An 18,672-nucleotide genomic window follows, 5' to 3' on the forward strand; every position below is an offset into this window, starting at 1 on the left:
ACTCTTCTACATACTGGCAGCAGACGGGCCTGGGTGAATCAGAGGCAGCCGTGGCCATCTCTTGTGTCCCTCAGCGCTTATGGTGAGGCTCAGGCCCGTGAGCCAAGGGTGTCTGCCGAGCCCCAGCACTGGACAGAGGGCCAGGGCCTCCCGCATGAGTCAGCAGCCTAGAGGTCAGGGCACTTGAGGGAAGGTGCTGGGAGGGAACCAGGAGCTGGCTGCAGGCCCGCTGTGACAACTGAAGCCAGCCCCCAGGGTGAGGCAGGGGGACACATGGGCCAGGAAGCAAAGCTCCAGACCTGCCTTGTCAGACTTTCACTGCAGAAACCACCTGATCTGGCTGAAACTGCGATTCTGATTCAGGAGGCCCGGGTGGCCCTGAGGCTGCATTCTTTGACGAGCTCTTGGGGAACGCCCATATTGCCAGCCCCTGGACACCTCAAGCAAGGTAGAGAGGGTCAGAACCCAGCATCCACAGCAGGTGGAGCAGGGAGAAGCCACCTGGGCTAGCTCCTCCCACTGCTGCCGCTCCCTCTGGCTGGGTCTGGGAAGCATCTTTGTCAGAGGCAAAAGAAGAACCAGGGGTTGGGGCCGGCAGGAAGGGGGTCCAGGAGAAGAGACAGGGGGCTGGAGCAGGTGCTGTCCTCCACTGTCCCCTTCTGCTTCTTCCCAAGGAATGAAGAAATAAGTGGGAAAGATTCCCACCCAGGAATGAGGGCCTTCAGCAAGTCTGCAGAAGCCTGCTGTGAAGCAGACCGCTTTGGGACTGGACAGCTCGATGAGAGGAGGCTCAGCCTTCTGGAAGGGCAGGGGTCAGGGGAGGAGCGATGGCTACAAGGCAGAGAGCAGTGGGAGCGGGAGGATCCTTTGCAGAGAAGGTTCCAATGAGGAGCAGGTTCAGGGAGGCCAAAGCTCCGGGGGGCTGAGCTGGGGAACTCCACCAGAGGTCAGTCCCTGGAGCTGGCCCTCGGCTCCAGCCTGGGCCCAACAGGGAGCAGGAGTTTCCAGGGGAGGGCCGGCAGCTCTAGCCAGGAGCACCTGGGGCAGTGGCTCAGCAAGTGACCCTGAGGCCTCTCCCATCTCTTCAGGGAGGGGACCCAGGACACGGTGGTGAAGTGAGGCCTGCCAGCCATCTAGGTGAGCCTGTGGCAAGGGAGGCCTGAGAGACGGAGGAGAGTGAAGGGGGTCTCAGGATAACAGAAAGGGCTGGCAGGCCCCCTCAGGAAGAGGAGGGATGGGGCTCCTGGAGGCCACCCTCACCTGCCAGCAGCCTTACAGGAGAGGCAGGTGGCGGATCCCAGGACACCTGTGCAATTTCACAGTCATTCCTGGTCCCGAATGGAGCTTGGCCACCTCCCAGGTAAAGGCAAGGCTTGCCTGGATGTCAACAGCAAAGACTTTCTTTCCCTCCTGGGTCAAAGAATTTCAGGCAGTAGAGAGGGGGCTGGCAAGAAGGCACTGGGGCAGAGCACGTTTGCGGATTCCAAACACCCACCATGGCTGTGAAAGGCCAGAGCTGCCACCATCTCGCAGGGAGCAAGTTCTGAGCTTGCACAAAGGACAGGAGCGGGGAGAAATACCCCAAGAAAGGGAGAGAAGGATCTCGGGAAATTCGAAAGTGGGAATTCAGAAAGTGGGAGCAAGTGGTGTTGGGGAGGGCAGAAAGGGGGCACAAGAAGGGCCGGTGGGGTGTCAGAGCAAGGCCCTGCTGCCCTCTGGCTCTGCCCCCTCCATGTCGTGGCTACTTGGGGACAGTGGTAGCTTCAGGAGGTAGAGGGGAGGGTCCCCCAGCCATGAGGGAAGGAAATGGGCACCTTTCAGAACCAAGACCAGGCCAGTGCAGATGGTGGTGATTTGGTGCCCAGGGATGGGCGCAGGCAGGAGCCTTTCCTATCTGGAAATGAGGTGGTAGCAGCAGGGGTGTCGGGGTGGGGTGGGGGTGCTGGGTCAGGTGGTGGCCTGGAAGCCTCCCTGCTACCTCTGGGCAAGACCTGAAGACGGAAGCCAGGGAGCCAGGCAGGGCATGATGGGAGTCCCCTTTCTGAACAGGATTTGTTGGCTTGTTCTTGGCTAACGAGGGAGGAAAGTAAAGGTGAACCCTGGCTTCCCATCAGGCTGTTGAACTACTGCTCTAGGAAAGCGAGCCGGAATTGGAAGGAGACTCTCCCGGAGATGGAAGAGAAATGGCCCATGTGCTGGGAAACTGGACTTGAAAACTGTCCATTGTGCAGGATCCAGCCTAGGGCTGGAACTAACCAGGAAGTGACCTGGAAAGGTAAGAGGGGGTTAGAGTAACAATTACAGTAACAACTGAGCGCCAACCCAGCCTGTTTGTTTTTGCAGTGCTGGACTGGAACCCGGGACGACGCACGTGCTAGGCAAAGGCTCTGCCACGAGCTCCAGCCCAGCCCCAGTCACAGTCTCTGAGCCACACAGCATCTCTCCTAGCTGAGAACCACGGAAACAGTGAGATTCGAACGTTCGAGTCCACACCGCTGCTGAGTTCCAGGCCTCTGGACTCCAGCAGCCGCTGGTCCCTCGCGGGGCTGCTGTCGGCCACTCACCTAGCAGCCTGCGACATCCACGTGCAAAACAGGAAGTGGATTAGAAATGGGCGGAATTCACATGCAGAGAAGTGAAGGTCAAGTGCGCGCAGCATCCCTCTCCTGATGGTGCCACAGGAAGCCGAGGCCTGGGGATCGGACCGTGGTTCAGAGAAGCTGAGAGAACTTCTATTTCACAGGAAGGAAGAGATGCCAGGGAGGACCGGGACACCCTTCTATATATAACCCTCATTGTGAAGAGAGCCCTTGACACAGGAGCGAAGCCAGAGGCGAAGAGACAAGTGAGAGGCCCCAGATGGCAGAAGTGGCCAGAGATGAGCATGGGGGAAGGGGGCAGAGCGTGCGGCGAAGGAGATGGGAGAAGGGACTCTAGGAAGGAGCCTGCAGGCCTGGCAGGCCTAGGGCAGGACGGGGAGGGGTCACACAATGAAACTTTTTAAAGAATGACTCTAATTTTATGTTTCCAGAAAAGGCGTGGGTGAGAGAATTTTAAAATAAGCTCATGGAGCAGGAGATTTGGAAACTAATGCTTTGTAAGTCTGCATATTTGCACATAGTAGGTGCTCAGTGTAAGGGGCCTAATGAACAAAAAACAGGCAATGAGGAATTGGGAAATGGAGTGAATGGGAGAATTGGGAAAGCCCCCAGCATCCCCCAGTCACCTCCCTGTTTGCTGGAGCGTGACAGAGCCAAAAAGGCCAGGACTAGAGCTTTCTGTTACTGTAATGATCACCTGAGATGGTCAAACTGCAAAAAGAAAGCATTTCTTTGGACCCGTTGCGAGAACCTTCCCCCATGCCTGATGTCTGGCCCACCTGCTCCCTCTCCTCTTTCACATGGGCGAGGGAATTTCAGAACTTGTCTCTTATTGTCAGAAGACCAGAGTGAATCTTGGGAGAGCCAGTAGCTTGAGCTAACCCTGCTCTCAGCTTCCCACTAAAATCCCAGCACCATCAGAGGGAAGACAGCTACCTCGCAATGGAGGCTAAAATCGAGGCTCCGGGTCACAGTGGTACTGTGGGGCTCCTCCACTAAATATGCTATTAGTAACCAGTGAGATGAAGAAGCTGGCGGGTGACTGATGTGTGCCTTAAAGTCCTTAAGAAACAAAGACAGGAAATCCGGCAAAAGTGCATGAAAAGGTGCTCCCTAATCACCAGGGGAACACAGGTCAGAACCCCAAGGCATCACTCCTGCCTCGTGGGACAGCTGCCGTCAAGACCCAAGGCAAGTGTTGGTGAGGATGCGGGAAAAACTTCATTGTGGTTAACGTGTTCTTGAGGTTTGGACCAACACAATGAGACATAAAGCAAATAAGTTATCAGAAAGAAAGATGAAATAATCATGATTTATCAGTGATAAAGTTTTTATGTCTAGAAAAAACAAAAGATCCAACTGAAACGATTGAACACATGAATGCCTTTAAAAAATTAAAAATGAGCTGGGGAGATAGCTCAGTTGGTAGAGTGCTTGCCTTGCAGGCACAAGGCCCTCGATTCAATCCCCAGCACAAAAAAAAAAAAAAAAAAAAAAAATTAAAAATGGAACTCTCATATGAAAACCATCTTGATAAATACCAACATCTTATACAAAAGGAAAAATCTGATAGATGAAAAAAGGCTCTCATGTTTACAGAAGCATGGGGTTTTCTTGGACAGGAAGTCAGAATATTTAAGATGTCGGTTTTCACCAAGGTAATACATAATGTTTTTAACTTAATAAACTTTATTTTTCACAGCAAATTTTATGTTCATGATAATAAATAGTTTCCAAAATACAGAAAACTTATCAGAATGTTTTCAAGAAATTATTATGAAGTTCATCTGCAGGACAGACAAGTTAGATTAGCTCAGACAATTTGAAAATACAGGTAAAAAACACAGCCTTCATCTTAAATGCCATGAAGTGCTACAATAAAAAAAGGAATGTGATATTCATATAGAATGACCATTTCAGAAATGAATTCTTATCTGCAAAATGTTATTTTATAGAAAAAAAACCTTGCAACTATAAAAAACAGATTACAAACCAAACAAAAATGTCACAAGACAATATCTCTTGTTAATACAGAAGAAAAAGTCCTCAAGAAAATACTAGTAAACTGAACCTAGAGATACATAGAAAGGATTACACAATATGACCAAATAGAATTTATCCCAAGAATGCAAGGTTGGTTTGACCTACAATGTCAATTAATGTAATACATCATTTGAATGGAATAAATGTCAAAAACCACATGATCATCTCGATGGACTTATGGCCTCAAATAGAGTCTAATAAATTCAATACCTTTTCATGATAAAACACTCAACAAACCAGGTATGAAAGAAACTTTCTCAACTTGATAAAGGACATCTGTAAACTTCACAGTAACATCAAACTTAATCATGAAGGACTGAAGATGAGGTTGTCCACTCTCAACATAGTGAAGGAGCTTCTAGCCAGAGCTAGCCAAGGGGGAAAAGAGTTATTCATATTGGAATGGAAGAATTAAACTATCTCTCTTCACATAACATGAAATCATGTATAAAAAAAATTCTTTAAAATCCATTGAAAAAGAATATCCAAAGAAAATCTGACCAATGAGCACTTAAAAACTTCCTCAACATTGTTAGTCGTCAGGGAAATGCAAAGCAAAACCACAATGAGATGCCATTTTATACTCATTTTTATACCCACCAAGGTGATTATAATAACAGTAGTTGGTGAGAATGTGAACCTGGAACCCTGAGATACTGCACTCTAGAAAATAGTCTGGCAGTTCCTCAAAAGATTAAACAGAGCTATCAGATGACCCAGGGATTTTATTCCTAAGCATATTCCCAAGAGAAATAAAACATACATAAATACAAAAAGGTTGTACAAAAAGGTTTAAAGCAACATGAGTCCATAACTGGAAAAAAAGAGGAAATACCCCAAATATCCGCCCAATAGTGAATGGCTAATGTGGGATGCCCACCTGATAGAATATTATTCAGCCATAAAAATAAGTATCGATGGGATCCACAACATGAATGAACCTTGAAAACACTTTGCTTAGTGAAAGAAGCCATTCACTAGGGACCACATGATTGCGTTTCCATGAGACATTCAGAACAGGAAGCTCCAGAGCCAGAAAGTAGATTCTTACACGTGCTTGGGCCCTGAGAGGTTGTGAGAAATGGGGAGTTGGTAGCTGCTAATGAGAACAGGTTTTCCTTTGGGAAGAAAAGAGAATGTTCCCAAACTGATTTGGTGACAGAGGCACATCTTTGTGAATGTACTAAAAACCAATGAATTGTACACTTAAAATGGGTGAATTGTATGAGATGCAAATTACATCAAATAAGTTGTTATTGCCTGAAGGAAGCGTGCCAATGAAAGTTCCGAACATTGGTTAAGAGTTGAGGGGAAATACCTGTTTAGATCCTCAAAATAAAATTTCCAGATAAACACCAAAGGAATCAAGCACTACATGTTTTCCTCCCAAGCCATGGGACATACTGAGAAAGAATTCAGGTGTTCCCAAGTCTTGCCATGGGACACTTGGGAAAGCAGTGCAGGGGGACAGGCAGGGCTGGTCATCTGGGCTTGGCCCCCAAGGTTCATGAGTCAGGCGAGCTGCTTTCCCTTGGGCCTCCTGTTGGCTTGGCAGGGATCCCGAATCCTAGGACTGATAAGAGCATGCAGAAGGGCTTCTGCCTGAGCCAGGGGAGACTTCAGAGGCCTTTCAGAAGATCATCCCTTGACCAGTACTTGGGGGCAATTAGTTGGGGCTGAGTTCCTAGTTCAGCATATAGGTGGCTCGCCTGTGTGGCTGTTAACTAACTACCCACTCTGAGCGGACAGCAGGCCAGTGGTGAGGTAGTGGCCCTCAGCAGGGCCACCGAGCAGACCTGGATCTACGCGGTCTACAGGCAGAAGGCGACGGAGCCACAAAGGCGCATTCCACGTTGTCAAGGCCTGGAAAGCTCCTTGGCGGGTGGCACCAGACTCTTCTTTTGGCCTCCACTCCAGCCCTGGATAGAGTCAAACATGCACCCTGTGTCTCCCCTCCTGAGACCCGGCTTCCTGGACCAGCCCAAAGACGAGCTCCAGGTGAAATGCCCAGCGAGGTGATTGAGGCAGCTCGCTTTCTGGAAACACCATCTACAGACCAGGAATAACGTGGGAGCAGCAGCGTTGACCAAAAATGGCAGCTTTGGTCTTAGCTGTGTTGCTCCTCGGCTGCTTCTCTCTGGTTCTAACTAGCCAGCTTGGCCTGGGTCCGTTGAGGCTGCTTTTAGGTTAGATTTGGGAAACCTTTTCCATCGAGGGTAATAGAATGCCTGACTTGTGGCTCTCTGGAGTGGGGCCAGGTCACCCCTTGTGATGTCACCCACTCGTCAGCGTTAACGGTGATGCACAGTGAAGGGGGTGGTGGCAATCTAGTTTAGCCCTTCACATGGTTAAATAGCTTTAAAACTTCAGCAGGACACAGAAAGTGCTTGTATTAAGTAGACGGATTGCTGAATGTTTGCAAGACGCTTTGTAACCAGAACCAGATTCAAAAGGCCAGCATTGCGCCACCCAGAGCTCCCCAGGGCCGCCCCGTCTGCCCTGCTGTGGGGAACTCGCTGCTAACAGCGTCCACTCCTTTTGCCCGGTTGGGTGGTTATGTGATGGAGTCATTCAGACCTTCTTTTTGGTATCTGGCTTCTTTCTGTGACATTACGCTTGTGAGATTCGTCCACGTTGTTGTCCCAAGTTGTTCTAACTGGTCCTTGATCTCTGTAGCAGTGGCTCTCACCTGGGTAAGCCACAGAGTCCCCGGGAGGATTAGCACAGGGCTCGATTCAGGAAGAACGTGCCCTGTGACGGTTCTCAGCAGCTGGGGACTGCACCTGGAGAATCCCCCTTTCTCTAGAAAGGGAGCCTGGCCTGCCGTTGCTGCTCTGGACTTCTTTAAGGGGCAGGAGGTTTGGAGGGATGGTGTGGAGACCTGGTGTTCCCAGCACCAGGTCAAGACCAGCTTGGAGTCCTGAGCTGACATGGCTTCTGTAGTTATCCAGAGAGAGCGTTTAATTCTCTGTGGTCCTGTGCCTGCCAAGACCCTGTGCCTTGAGTTCTTGGGCCTCCTGGCTTGAGCACTGGACACCCCAGCCAGGGCCTTCTGGCCCCTTTGGGATAGGCACCCTCCTTGGGCCCACGGTGGAGATTTCTGGAACATAATGGGTCAGACTGTGGGCAGAAGGGCCCCAGTGTCACACTGCACACAGCGTCAGTCGACTCCCTCCCTTCCCCACCACCATGTCACCACCATGGAGAAGGTGGCAACTGAGCCAAACCCTCCTGGAGAGGACACACCCTGAGCCGAAGACTGTTCTTTCCGCTCTCCCAGAGGGACACGCAGCTCTTTCGGTTCTGGTGTTTTCCTGACTTCTTTGTTCCTTACAACATCCCTGGGACAGGGAGATGAGGTGACTATTGTTTGTCCCCTATTAACAAACAAGGAGTCTGAAGTTCAGGGACACTCAGTAACTTGCCTGAGATCACACGGCTCCTAAGTGACTGAGGTGGGATTTCAACCTGGGGCTGCCAGGTCCCCGAGGAAAGATGGCCACACAGCTGTCCTCACCAAAGAACAAAGATCAAGGGCAGGAAGCCCAGGACGGAGTGGCAGGTGGCCAGGACAAGACTAGTGGGGCTCACTCAGGAAACTGAGCTCCAGGCTGCCGACTGCAATCTGCTGGGCCAGACCCTTCTCTACCGTGTGCGGCCTCCACAGGGGGCGCCTGGGCCCCCCAGGGGCTTAAGCAGGCACAGTCTCCCCAGTGTGGCTGTGGAGGCCTGTCCCCCCACGTCCTAGTGAGTGAGGGCAGGTGGGGCGGTGGTCTCCTCCAGCTCACTCTTGTGCAGCCCGTAGGGTGAGGTGAGTCCGCTCTCTTCCTCTGAGGTTCTGCAGCTGAAGGACCCCTGAGATTAGATGCGGGGGAGAAGGTGTGGCCCCCACACCTGGGGCTGGCCTCCTTGGGTGTTCGACATGCCCCTGGAGCCTTGGAATCTACCACCTCCTAGTTCACCCACGAAGTTCAGCCTGGGTTCTCGGCGAGAGCACTCTGTCCACCCACGCTGAGCACAACTGGGCCCCACAGTGAGACCCCTGTGGCCCTCACCCGGGGCCCCAGCAGAGCAGGCAGAAGAGAATTTCCTCACAACCTCATCATCCTCTGTCCCTTCTGCAGCCTTCTATGCGTTGGTGTGCCTGAGAGCCTGGTGCGCGCCAGAGGCCGTTCTCCCAGGCTGCTCCTCCCGCCTTTGGGACTGAAGGAACTTTCTACTTGTTTAAATTGCTTATATTTTTTTGGTGAATAAAGAATGAAAGTTAGCTAAAAATATATTTTAAAAAAAAGAATGAAAGGTGGTAAAATATATAGAATGTTCAGTATAAAAAGTGGGCGTGGAGTTTGAAAATATAAAGGTCCATCAGCTCCCCCACCCCACCCCAGCTCTGTCCCAGGGAGCAAACTCTGTGCCCTGTCTCAGGGCGCTGGCTGGTGGAGCTGCTGGGAGCCCTTGCCCTCAGGGCACGGAGCATACTGGTGACAACAGCTGCTCAGAGGGGGTGGCAGGAGGAGGGGACACCCCCCCTACCTTCCTAAGCAAAGTCGCCTGCCTGCAGCCGTGCTTGCTGGGCCCCTTGTCTGCCTCCAGACAGGGCGTGAGCCACAGGAGGGAGTGCGTCTGGAACAAAGACCACTCCTAGGGTGAGCCGCCTTAGGCCGCGCCCTTGGCAAGCTCCATCCGCCTGTGGGCAAGGTCAGCTTGTTCCAGAGGGAGGAGGCCAGGCCTGCCAGGTGCCCAGGCACAGGGAAAACAGACTCTGGGCAAGTGGGTAATGTCATTTCCACAGCCACACTGGGAGGTTTATGTGCTGGAGCTGCCTGCCCTACACTGGGTCTTTGTTGGGCTCTGGTAGCGGGACCATGTGCATGTCACCGCGGCTGTGAACTCATTCATCAGCCCACATTCAAGGGGGTTTATAAAAAGCCTACTAAAAATGACAGGGCCAATATTGGTGCCTTAGTCTGGGGCTGCTGTAACAAAATGCCACAGGCTGGGGGCTTCAGCAACAGAAATTTATTATCTCACTGTTCTGGAGGCTGGAAGTCTGAGGCCAGTGACCAGCAGGGTTGGGCTCTGGGGAGGGGCCTCCTCCTGGCCCACCTTCTCCCTTTGTCCTCATGAGTCCTTTCCTCAGAGTGTGCATGGGGAGAGGAGGGAGATGGTTTTATTTTCCTTCTCTTATGAGGACACTAATCCCATTATGAGGGCCCTACCCTCATGACCTCATCTAGCCCTAAATACCTCCCACAGACTCCATGGCCAACCCAATTTTTCAAAATGGCACTGGGGAACCAGTATTTGTACTAGAGGTAACCATCCTTCTTTCCTGTTCCCAGACATCTTCTTAAGGAGTTTGTGCCTCTCCTAACCCTAGATAGCCGGCAGCCTGGGTGCCACGGCCTAAACCCCAGGTCATAACTGACCAGAATAGAGTGGACCTTTGGTCCCAGAGGAATCACCCAGAGGCTGAGCTGAGCCCATCAGAATCCCTCTTTGAGAAGTGAAGATCGGGATGACCCTGAGGGTCCCACAGCAAGGCGGACCCTTACCTGGGGCTCAGCAGAACAGCCAGGAGGCCACTTCCTACCAGTTCTCATCGTCCACAAAACAAACCTTCCCTGGCCTCCCTTCCCCTCTGGAACCTTCTTGTATCTGTGCTAGAAGCATTCAAAGCGCCAGAGTCTCCCCAGAAGCCTGTAGGTGGGAGGTGGTTGCTCAGGCCCTGGGTAAGGCCAGGAAAACTGAGGTTTATGCCCAGTGTTTGTGGGCCAGAGGAATCGAGACCATGGAGGCCCTTTATGGTGGGCAGAGAAGAGAGTAGGGACAGGCCATGGGGACAGAACGCTGGAGGGAAGCAGAGCCATGGAGGGAAACCAGGGCACAAAGCCCAGAATTTCCATTTTGGTTTCATTTTTAAAGAAACAAACTATCAGGGCAGGGGCGTTGAAGGACTGTGGTTTCTCTCAACTGACTTTTATCTAAAATAGTTATAGGATTTGGGCAAACTCTAGAAGGTCCCCGTCCTCCTTCCAGCTGAACAGGAGTTGAACCCGTGGTAGCAAAGTGATTTTTTAAAAATAATTTTAGGTGTAGATGGACACAATACCTTTATTTTATTTATTTATATGTGGTGCTGAGGATCGAACCCAGTGCCTCACATGTGCGAGGCAGGCCCTCTACCACTGGGCCGCCACCCCAACCCTGCAAGGTGATTTTTAAGAGGTCAGATATTCAAAAATGTAATAGTTACATATTTTTATGTGTTCTAGAAAAAAATTCAATTTGCATATCACACCTGTGACTTCGCAGACACTAATGCTCAGGATGAAAATAAATAAAGTAAGGAATTTCATTTGAAGCCAATCTGTGCAAAGTCTCAACGGTACAGGTGGCACATGCAGTAAAAAAATCGTAAACATGGAAGGCAAACGATTGACATTCAGGAATGTGAAAATAAAAGGAAAATTACAACGAAAGCAACTCAGAAAGCATTTTCCAAAGTGGAGACCGGAGTGCATGTGAAAGCAACCCGCGCAGCTCCAGCCTCTGCTGCCTGCACGTGAACCTGGCCACCTCCACCCTTGACCCAGGCCTCTGCAACCACCTGACCCAGACAGACGCACTGTGCCCAGAGGCTCAGGGTGCACACCCAGAGGTCAGGGACTCACTTACCGACATTCCCTTCAGCGGGTCCGTTCCTGCGTGGTCCTCTGTGGGCCACGCAGCCCCCGATCCTTCACAGCATGCAAGCGCCCACGTTCCCTGCCCTCCTCCGAATCCTGAGACAGAGCTGCTACCTGAGCTCGTGTCTCCCAATCTGCAATCCCCAAGGCCCAGATAAAGTCCTTTTACTTTTGCAACTTCTGGGTTTGAGTGACAAGAATCGGAGGGTTGACCTAACCTGGCTGAGCCAGCACTGTCACCAGCCTCCTCGGTCCTGAACCAGGCCCTCTTCCGGCTGCCTGCCTGCATGGTCGGCTTTGAGCAGCGGCTTTACAGAGACGCAGATTCTGAGGTCCTCCCCAGGAGCCCTACAGTGGGGCTCAGACCAGTTGGGACACGGAGCAGGTGCATTCCAACCACCACGGTGGCCGCCACCTTCTTAGACTGGCCTCCGTGAGGCAGACCCTCCCTGGAGAATGCGTGCAAAGAGAGTGTGGGCAACGTCCAGGGCAGGACACAGCCTTCCTCCAGCCCCGGGAGGGCGGCAAGCCAGTGCTCCTGGGATGCTGCCGTCCTGTTTCTCTGACACAAGTTCCCTGCGTCTCTGAGACTGCGCTTTAGTCACAAATGACCCAAACGTTTCTGGGGGGTTGGCAGGACATGCCTGCTGCACACAGAACGACTCTGGAAGGTGTTTGGGGCCTCCCCACACGGAGGGGATGCCCTGTCTCCAGAGCTCTGGCCCCTGCTCCTGAAACAGCAGAGCACTGGCTGCCCCCTCCCTACAGGCTATCCTGGCCTGCATCTGAGCCACCTGCACCTCTCTCTCTCTCTCTCCACCCATCTCCTGAGGGTTCTGATGATGGCTTCCAGCCTTGGTTGAGCCTGGGGTTCTTGCTGTAGCGTCACATGGTAGCTGCCCGCCCCCTCCCCGGGTCCTCTTCACTAGTGTCCTCTAAGGCTCCCTGCCCTGTCCACCCCACTGAAGTCCACCCACGTGGCTGCTCCTCCACTGGCTCCTTCCCCTACCTAGCAAGTATTTACTGAGCACCCATTTCCCAGGCCAGGCCCTGGGCAAAAGAAGGTGCAAAGTCTCAGCCTAGTCGGGGAATGAACCAGCCGGCCAGATGGTCACAACATGACAAGCAAGTGCCAAGCAAAAGTGGCAGCAGGCTACCCAGGAACCCCCAGGCTGAGCTCCGGCTGTGGGGATCTCTGATGCCCTCAAAGGTCACACAGCATAGATGCTCAAGTCATAGTGACCAAATGTCAGAGGTTGTGCCCTAGACCCAGTTAGTTGCTCCCACTTGGCCACCACTGTGACCCCTGAGTTTTCTTCTTTCCAATAGAGCAGGACTTAATGTATGTTGGCATTTCTGGCCTCCTGGCCTGGGCGAGAGCAGACAGATGTCACAGTTGATTCGTGGTCACTATACAAGATCGGTCAGCAAGTCAGCTTGCTTTCTCCAGCAAGTCCCCCTGCTCTCTGTAGCAGTCATGTTGTGCCTGCTCTGAGACCTCTAGCCTCCTACTGTCCCTGCTGACCTGGTCTCAAATGTCCCTGAGAAAGCTGGAGACAGTGAGGGGACCCTACCCAGATGCTTTTGCAATCCTCTTACTCCTTTCCCTTCTCCTCAGTGACCCCCTCCTGTCTTCCCAAAGACCCCTCCATGCCGACACCTTCACATCTGCACGTCCCCCCAATGTCCTGCATCCTCTGGGGAGCCTGCAGCCTCCAGCTGGTCTGCCCCTCCCCACTTCACAGCAGAGCTTCTGCATCTTGACTCAGGGCCCCTCTGGGCAGCAACATGCCCTCGGGCCCCAGAACTGTGCAGCTTTTAGAGACCAAGCCCCCTTCCTCTTCGAGTGCTATGGAGGATGCTCATCAGGACCATGAGGCAGAAAGAGGGAGTAACTGCTGGGAACTGCAGGGAGTGCCCAAGTCTGGTTTTCTGAAATAAAGCACCACTGTTTCATATCGTGCTCCTGCTTATGACTTCCAAGTGCTCAGAATGGAACCCAGCGGCTCCCGGGCCTCTCCTCCCCTGAACAGCTATGCTGTCTCCTGTGCTGGGTTTGCCTTGGTTTCCCTTGCCTGGTTTTGCCTCTTTCTTGAGGGCTGCGTGGACGTTGCTTCTCAGGAGCCTGTGGTTGCTCGTGAAGCAATTCTTATTGAGCACTTACTGTGTGCTGCGTGCTGAGGTGTCAGATCCCACCTGACTGCTCAGCATGCTATAAACAGCACCCCACTCTGCCCCCAGAGCCTGGACCCCTACCTGTGCCCCAGGCTATGCCTCACCCACCCCTACCACCTGCTGCCAGCACGGGGCACCTACTGCTGTGCCCTTACGCATGGTGTCTCTCCACCGTCACTTTCTCCAAGCCTTCGCCCTCTGCCTACATGTAAAGCTGAGGAGTCTCCAGGCAGATGAAGGCCTGTGGGGTCGGTGCAGGTTCAGAGCTGCATCAGGCCAAAGAATTCCAAGACCGCTCACCACGCCCGGAGTGACCGACCAAGGATTGTCTCGGGGTCAGGGTACTCAGACACTGCCCCACGGATGCAGGCTTGGGTGGTTTGTGACTGGTGACACCCCTTTCTGTCCACGACCCCTTGCCACTCAGGGACTTAGAAACGGCTTCACCATGCTCTTGTATCTAAAGACAAGGGAGCAGAGACTCCACCGGCCCACCTGCTCAAGGTCTGCACAGATAAGGCGTGGCCTTCTTCCTGGGTGCCCAAGCAGTGCATGTGGACCTCCGAACCCCTTCCTCCCTGCTGGCAGGGGAGGTGCACGCTGATCACCCTTCCCCATTCCTTTGTCAATCAACAGAGCATTCCTTCTTCCAGACTAGCGTGGGCCTCGTTGCCCTCAAAAGTTCCCTGGGCAGCCTTTAGTGTGGATCAGAGCTGACATGGTTGGATCCTATTTGCCATTGTGGGAAACTCACCAGTAAGCTAGTTGGTTTTGGGGCTGCCAGAGTCTCACACTCAACTTCCTCCCCCTCCCTGCAAACTGGTGCACACACACACACACACACACCACTGCTCCCTGCGCCCTGGGAGGCTCTGATTGCCCCATGGGAACAGGAAGGGCTGGACCTGGCAGAGTAGCTCCTCACATGTGTCCCCACATGGGCATGGGATTAGGGAGCAGTACCCCGAGGCTGTCCTTACCCCCCCAGGTCCATGAGTCCAGGTTCGCAGCTGGGACATAAAGGTCCCTGACCCTCAGCACCACTCCCTCTGTGTCACAACACCTATCTGCTCACATCACACTCCTCCTGCAAAAGGCTAAACCCTAGAGGAGCCCCAGGGCAACCCCTCCAGGACCCAGTGTGCCCGGGATCGGTAAGAAAGCAGGGGTGGGTCAAGGAGACAATAAGCAGGCATTCATGCCTGGGAAGACCCAGCAAGGGAGGGCATTCACAAAGACCTGACCCTAAAGAGTGCTCCTGTGAAAAGATTCCGGTTAACCGCCCATGCCACTTCTTTTTGGCAATTTCTGAGATATTTCTCCAATGAACACAGAGATCAGCTATAACAATGTTTTCCCCAAAACAATCTTGGTGGGTCTGTTTCTCTTTGAGCATCAATGTGGCTACATTCTGACCCTGAGCTAGAAACAACGTTTCTTACCTTTGACTTGGAACCCAAGTTAACCAACTCAAGGGACATCGCTTTTGACTTGGAACAAGCTCCAAAGAGACCAGAAACCCACAGAGAGCTACAGACACTGCTGATGAAGACTTGTCCCTGTGCCAGAGGTCCTTTTAAATCCAGAAACAAGGAACCTGAGAATCATTTTAAGGTTCAAAGCTAATTTCCTGAAAAGGAGCTCAGCAGAAAGAAGCCTTCCCTTCAACCCCCAAGAATCCACCCTGGAATGTTCTTATCACTCAGATGAGAGCAAAACATGTCTTTATAGATGCTTGCGCTTTCCCAGTGGGCTCGAAACCAGACAGCACCATGAAAAAATAGAGCCCATGTTCTAAAAATTGGAAATTTTTGCCCCTGGTGGGATTGCACAGGAATCTGTTTGGGTGCAAGAATGCAGATTGGATTAGCTCTGAGTAGAAACGTGGGGTTTTCCTACTCTTTAGAAGGGCAGTAAGCCAGAAGGAAGCAGCTGGGAACTGAAATGAAGGTGGGAACTTGGGAGAGGCAAGGGTTTTACACCCTTTGATCCCTACTGGACCTCCCCTTGCAGGGCCCAGAGCAGTACAGGCCAGCTCGCTGCCCGGATGAAGAAAGTGCATTCTCAGGATTCACGGTCATGTTGGACTGAACTGTCCATACCAGCAGGCTGAATTAATGCATACACAGGGTGGAGCAATGCTCCCAAGACAGACCCTGGGAATGGCTCTTGCCATTTCCGGGTGGGAGCTGGGGTCAAGGTCCTTGGGCCATGTTCACCTTCCTTATCGCCCCCCATCCCTAATCATTTTAATAAGGGTACAGTCCAAATTGCTTGTCCTTCCAGCAAGCCTGGGTATTGAAGTTTGTCTTCAATAGGAAATACACTCATTAATAATGAATTAGTGCCCCTGTTTCTAAGCTCATCCAAAATTGGGTGACTGATGATCACAGCTTCTAGCCCTGGGAGATCCCAAGGCTGGTGCATAAAGCTCCAGCTGAGACTGAAGGTGACTGAGGCAGAGCCACCGAGCTGGGTAGGGAAGTGAGGGATGAGTTTCCCATGAGACACCTTGGCCATGCACCCACCCACTCTGACCTGTGTGAACTCTGGGGTCCGAGCATCACGGGCTGGGGCATCCCCTCCACCTTCCCTCTGCTCCAGCAAACCCGTCCCTGCACATCCCCACCCAGGCTCATGCTTCTCCTGGGAGGCTCCATCCCACCTTGCCAAGACTGTGCTCTCCCTTCACCAGGAATATGCCATTGGATGAACGTGCTATTTAAAGAACTTGCAATGTTCAATCAGGGTGAGTGTGGGGAAAATGGCAGTCTTATTTTCAAGTCAGAGCCTTAAAGCTATACCCATCTACTCTCCTCAACCTCCTATAAAATAATAGATAAGTGATATAAGATTGTTCAAGGATGCCCAGCTCAAAGGTCATCTCCTCCCTGCAGGTCTCCCTGGTCATTCCTTGGATGACCCACATCCCTCTCATTTGAACATGTGTTTTTGTTTTTTTTTTTTTTTTTTTTTTCCTACTCCAAAGTTCAGGCAAGTTAAGGTGGAAGGATAGAACGCCGGCCTGACCCAGCTCCCAGGTCCTCCATCAGCCACTGAGCTCTTTCCCCGAAGGAAGCCTGCTGAGACACAGTGGCGTCTCCCAGAGAGCTGGGCTTCAGGGAATGCTGTCACCCAGAGGAAACAGGGACAAGCTGGTGGCCTCCTTGGGCATTTCCTCCAGTCCTGAGGCAGAGCTCCCACCTGTGATCTGATATCTCTAAAAGTGGACAAGAGAAACAAGACATTCCTTCCCAGGCTCAACCTGCTCTGCCCAGCAGCCCCTAAAGGTTCCACAGGGGGATAGGGGGCTTGAAAAGGCACACTCAGGATCAGCTCAGCAGGGATCCCTCAGTCCATGACCCCAATAGCTGTCCTTGGTGTCAGGGCGTGGTCTGAGCTCCCCTCTAGCCTGGTCCCAGGAGGAGGGGGCATAGCCCTACCTTATCCCCTCCACCTGTCTGAAGACCACCATCATCCCACATGTGTCCCCAGCCCCTTCCAAACCTCGCAATGGCAGGCACTTGGCAATCAGTGGATGAAGCAATAAAATGAGGCAAGGCTGCCTACACTCAGAGCGTCGAGCCGCCCTTAGCTGGGGAGGCACTCGAGGCCAGGAGTGCTAGAGGATGCCTGTCCAGGGTGTGGTCACTGCTGACAGGGCTGCCCGCTCGCTGGCTTCCTGACATAGACACTGGCCCCTGTGTCTTTTGCTGGAGCCAGTAGGCATGGGTGGCTAGATGTGGACCCCTCGGGGACTCTTGGTGGTCACACACATTCTAGGCTGGTTTGCTCAGGGGTTGAGTTTCTGGGCTGAGGAAGTGGAGCTGATAAGCATCTGTCCCTCGGGCTGGGGCTGCTATTTCTACTTCAGAGACCCCCGGGGGGATTCCAAGGCAATTCGGGGTCAGGAAGGGGTGGAGTGGGGAGTGGGGTTGAGAGAGGTGGTCCACTGTCAACCTTCATGGACCAGAAAGCTCAAGACTCCCTGGAGACAGTGCCAAGCAGGGCCTGAGGCAGCCCGAGGCGTGGGCAGGTGGGAAAGGAGGGGAAATCAAGTGGGAAAACAGAGGGGAGGGGAGGGGTGGGTGACAAGGGACCCACACGGAGCTCTCCCACCAGCGGTCTCACTGCTTTAAGATCCTCATTTCCCCAAAAGGCAAAAATATGTCAGTGATCAGCAGAAGCTGCAGAACAGCCCAAAGTACGCAAATCGCCGGTCCCAGCTCTACGCAGCCAGTGGCCTGGGAACATCCCCAGACCTGACCAAGATGGAAATCAGAGCCTTCCAACTCCCATCGAGGAAACCACAGCGGAGTCCCACCAGGCTTCGGCTTGATTCTGAGGGGTGGGGTCTTTGGTCCTACTGAAATGGCCCTGGAGCAGTGGTCTGTCACCTGAGGGTGACTTCTGCTGCCCTAGTGCACTTCCTTCACTGATTTGAGCACTTCGCAGTCTCCACGTACGTTTCTTTCCAGGGCGGGGGGCAGGGCAGTGCCAGCCCTGTTCTCAGCCTGCCCGCTGGGCTCAGCACGGTGCTGCCACGGTGGAAGCCCTTGCGATTTAGCGGGGGCCCTGCGGGCTCATCAGGTACAGGGCACTGCAAGTCAGGCAGCCACTACCACTTGTTGTCCCAACTGTCCCCACACAGACGGGAGACGAGCTAGAAGGAATCGTTCCTCGGTGTCACAGATGTGAAACTGAGACCCCGGAGGGGTGAGGCACAGGCACGACGGCCCAGATCTCGAGCTTGAGAGCCAGGCTTTCTCAGCAAATGGGTGTGTGGCACTCTATGCTCCTGCCTGTCCCCGCGGGGGACTCTATTTAATTTCTACTTTCATCTCATTTCATTAAGAAAAATCAAAGCCATTCACTCACCTGCCAGCAAGGGGCCCTGGAGGTTGGACCCCTAACAGCTCTTCCTCCCCGTCCACTGTGCTGCCAGGAGCCGAAGCCACAGAGCAGACCTGGTGTGCCCAGGTAAATCCACAGGCTCTCTGCGCCGTCCCAGAGGGCCACAGGAAAGTGCTCTGTCCTCTCTGGGAAAAGCCTCCCCAGGAAGCCTTCCTGACCTTCAGACTCGCCTCGGCCCACAGCTGGCCCCGTGCCCATGACAGTTACTTCCTGTATTTACCTTGCCGGGTGCTGAGGGCCCAGCCAGGGTG

At 52.9% G+C, this 18,672-nt stretch overlaps 1 protein-coding gene across 3 annotated transcripts in view; it reads right to left on the reverse strand.

Moving 5' to 3' along the window:
- The window catches only part of NGEF (neuronal guanine nucleotide exchange factor), a 218,919-nt gene that overhangs the window by 64,395 nt on the left and 135,852 nt on the right, over window positions 1-18,672 (reverse strand). The window contains exon 1 of one of the 3 annotated variants that reach the window (XM_079134859.1): window positions 18,642-18,662. The exons of the other annotated variants lie outside the window; for them this stretch is intronic. The gene's annotated coding sequence lies outside the window, so the exon portion shown is untranslated. Of the gene's footprint in view, window positions 1-18,641; window positions 18,663-18,672 lie in introns of those variants that run through there. 3 annotated transcript variants of the gene reach the window in all.

Source organism: Sciurus vulgaris, assembly GCF_902686455.1.
Source record: "Sciurus vulgaris genome assembly, chromosome: 3".
Lineage (NCBI taxonomy): Eukaryota > Metazoa > Chordata > Mammalia > Rodentia > Sciuridae > Sciurus > Sciurus vulgaris.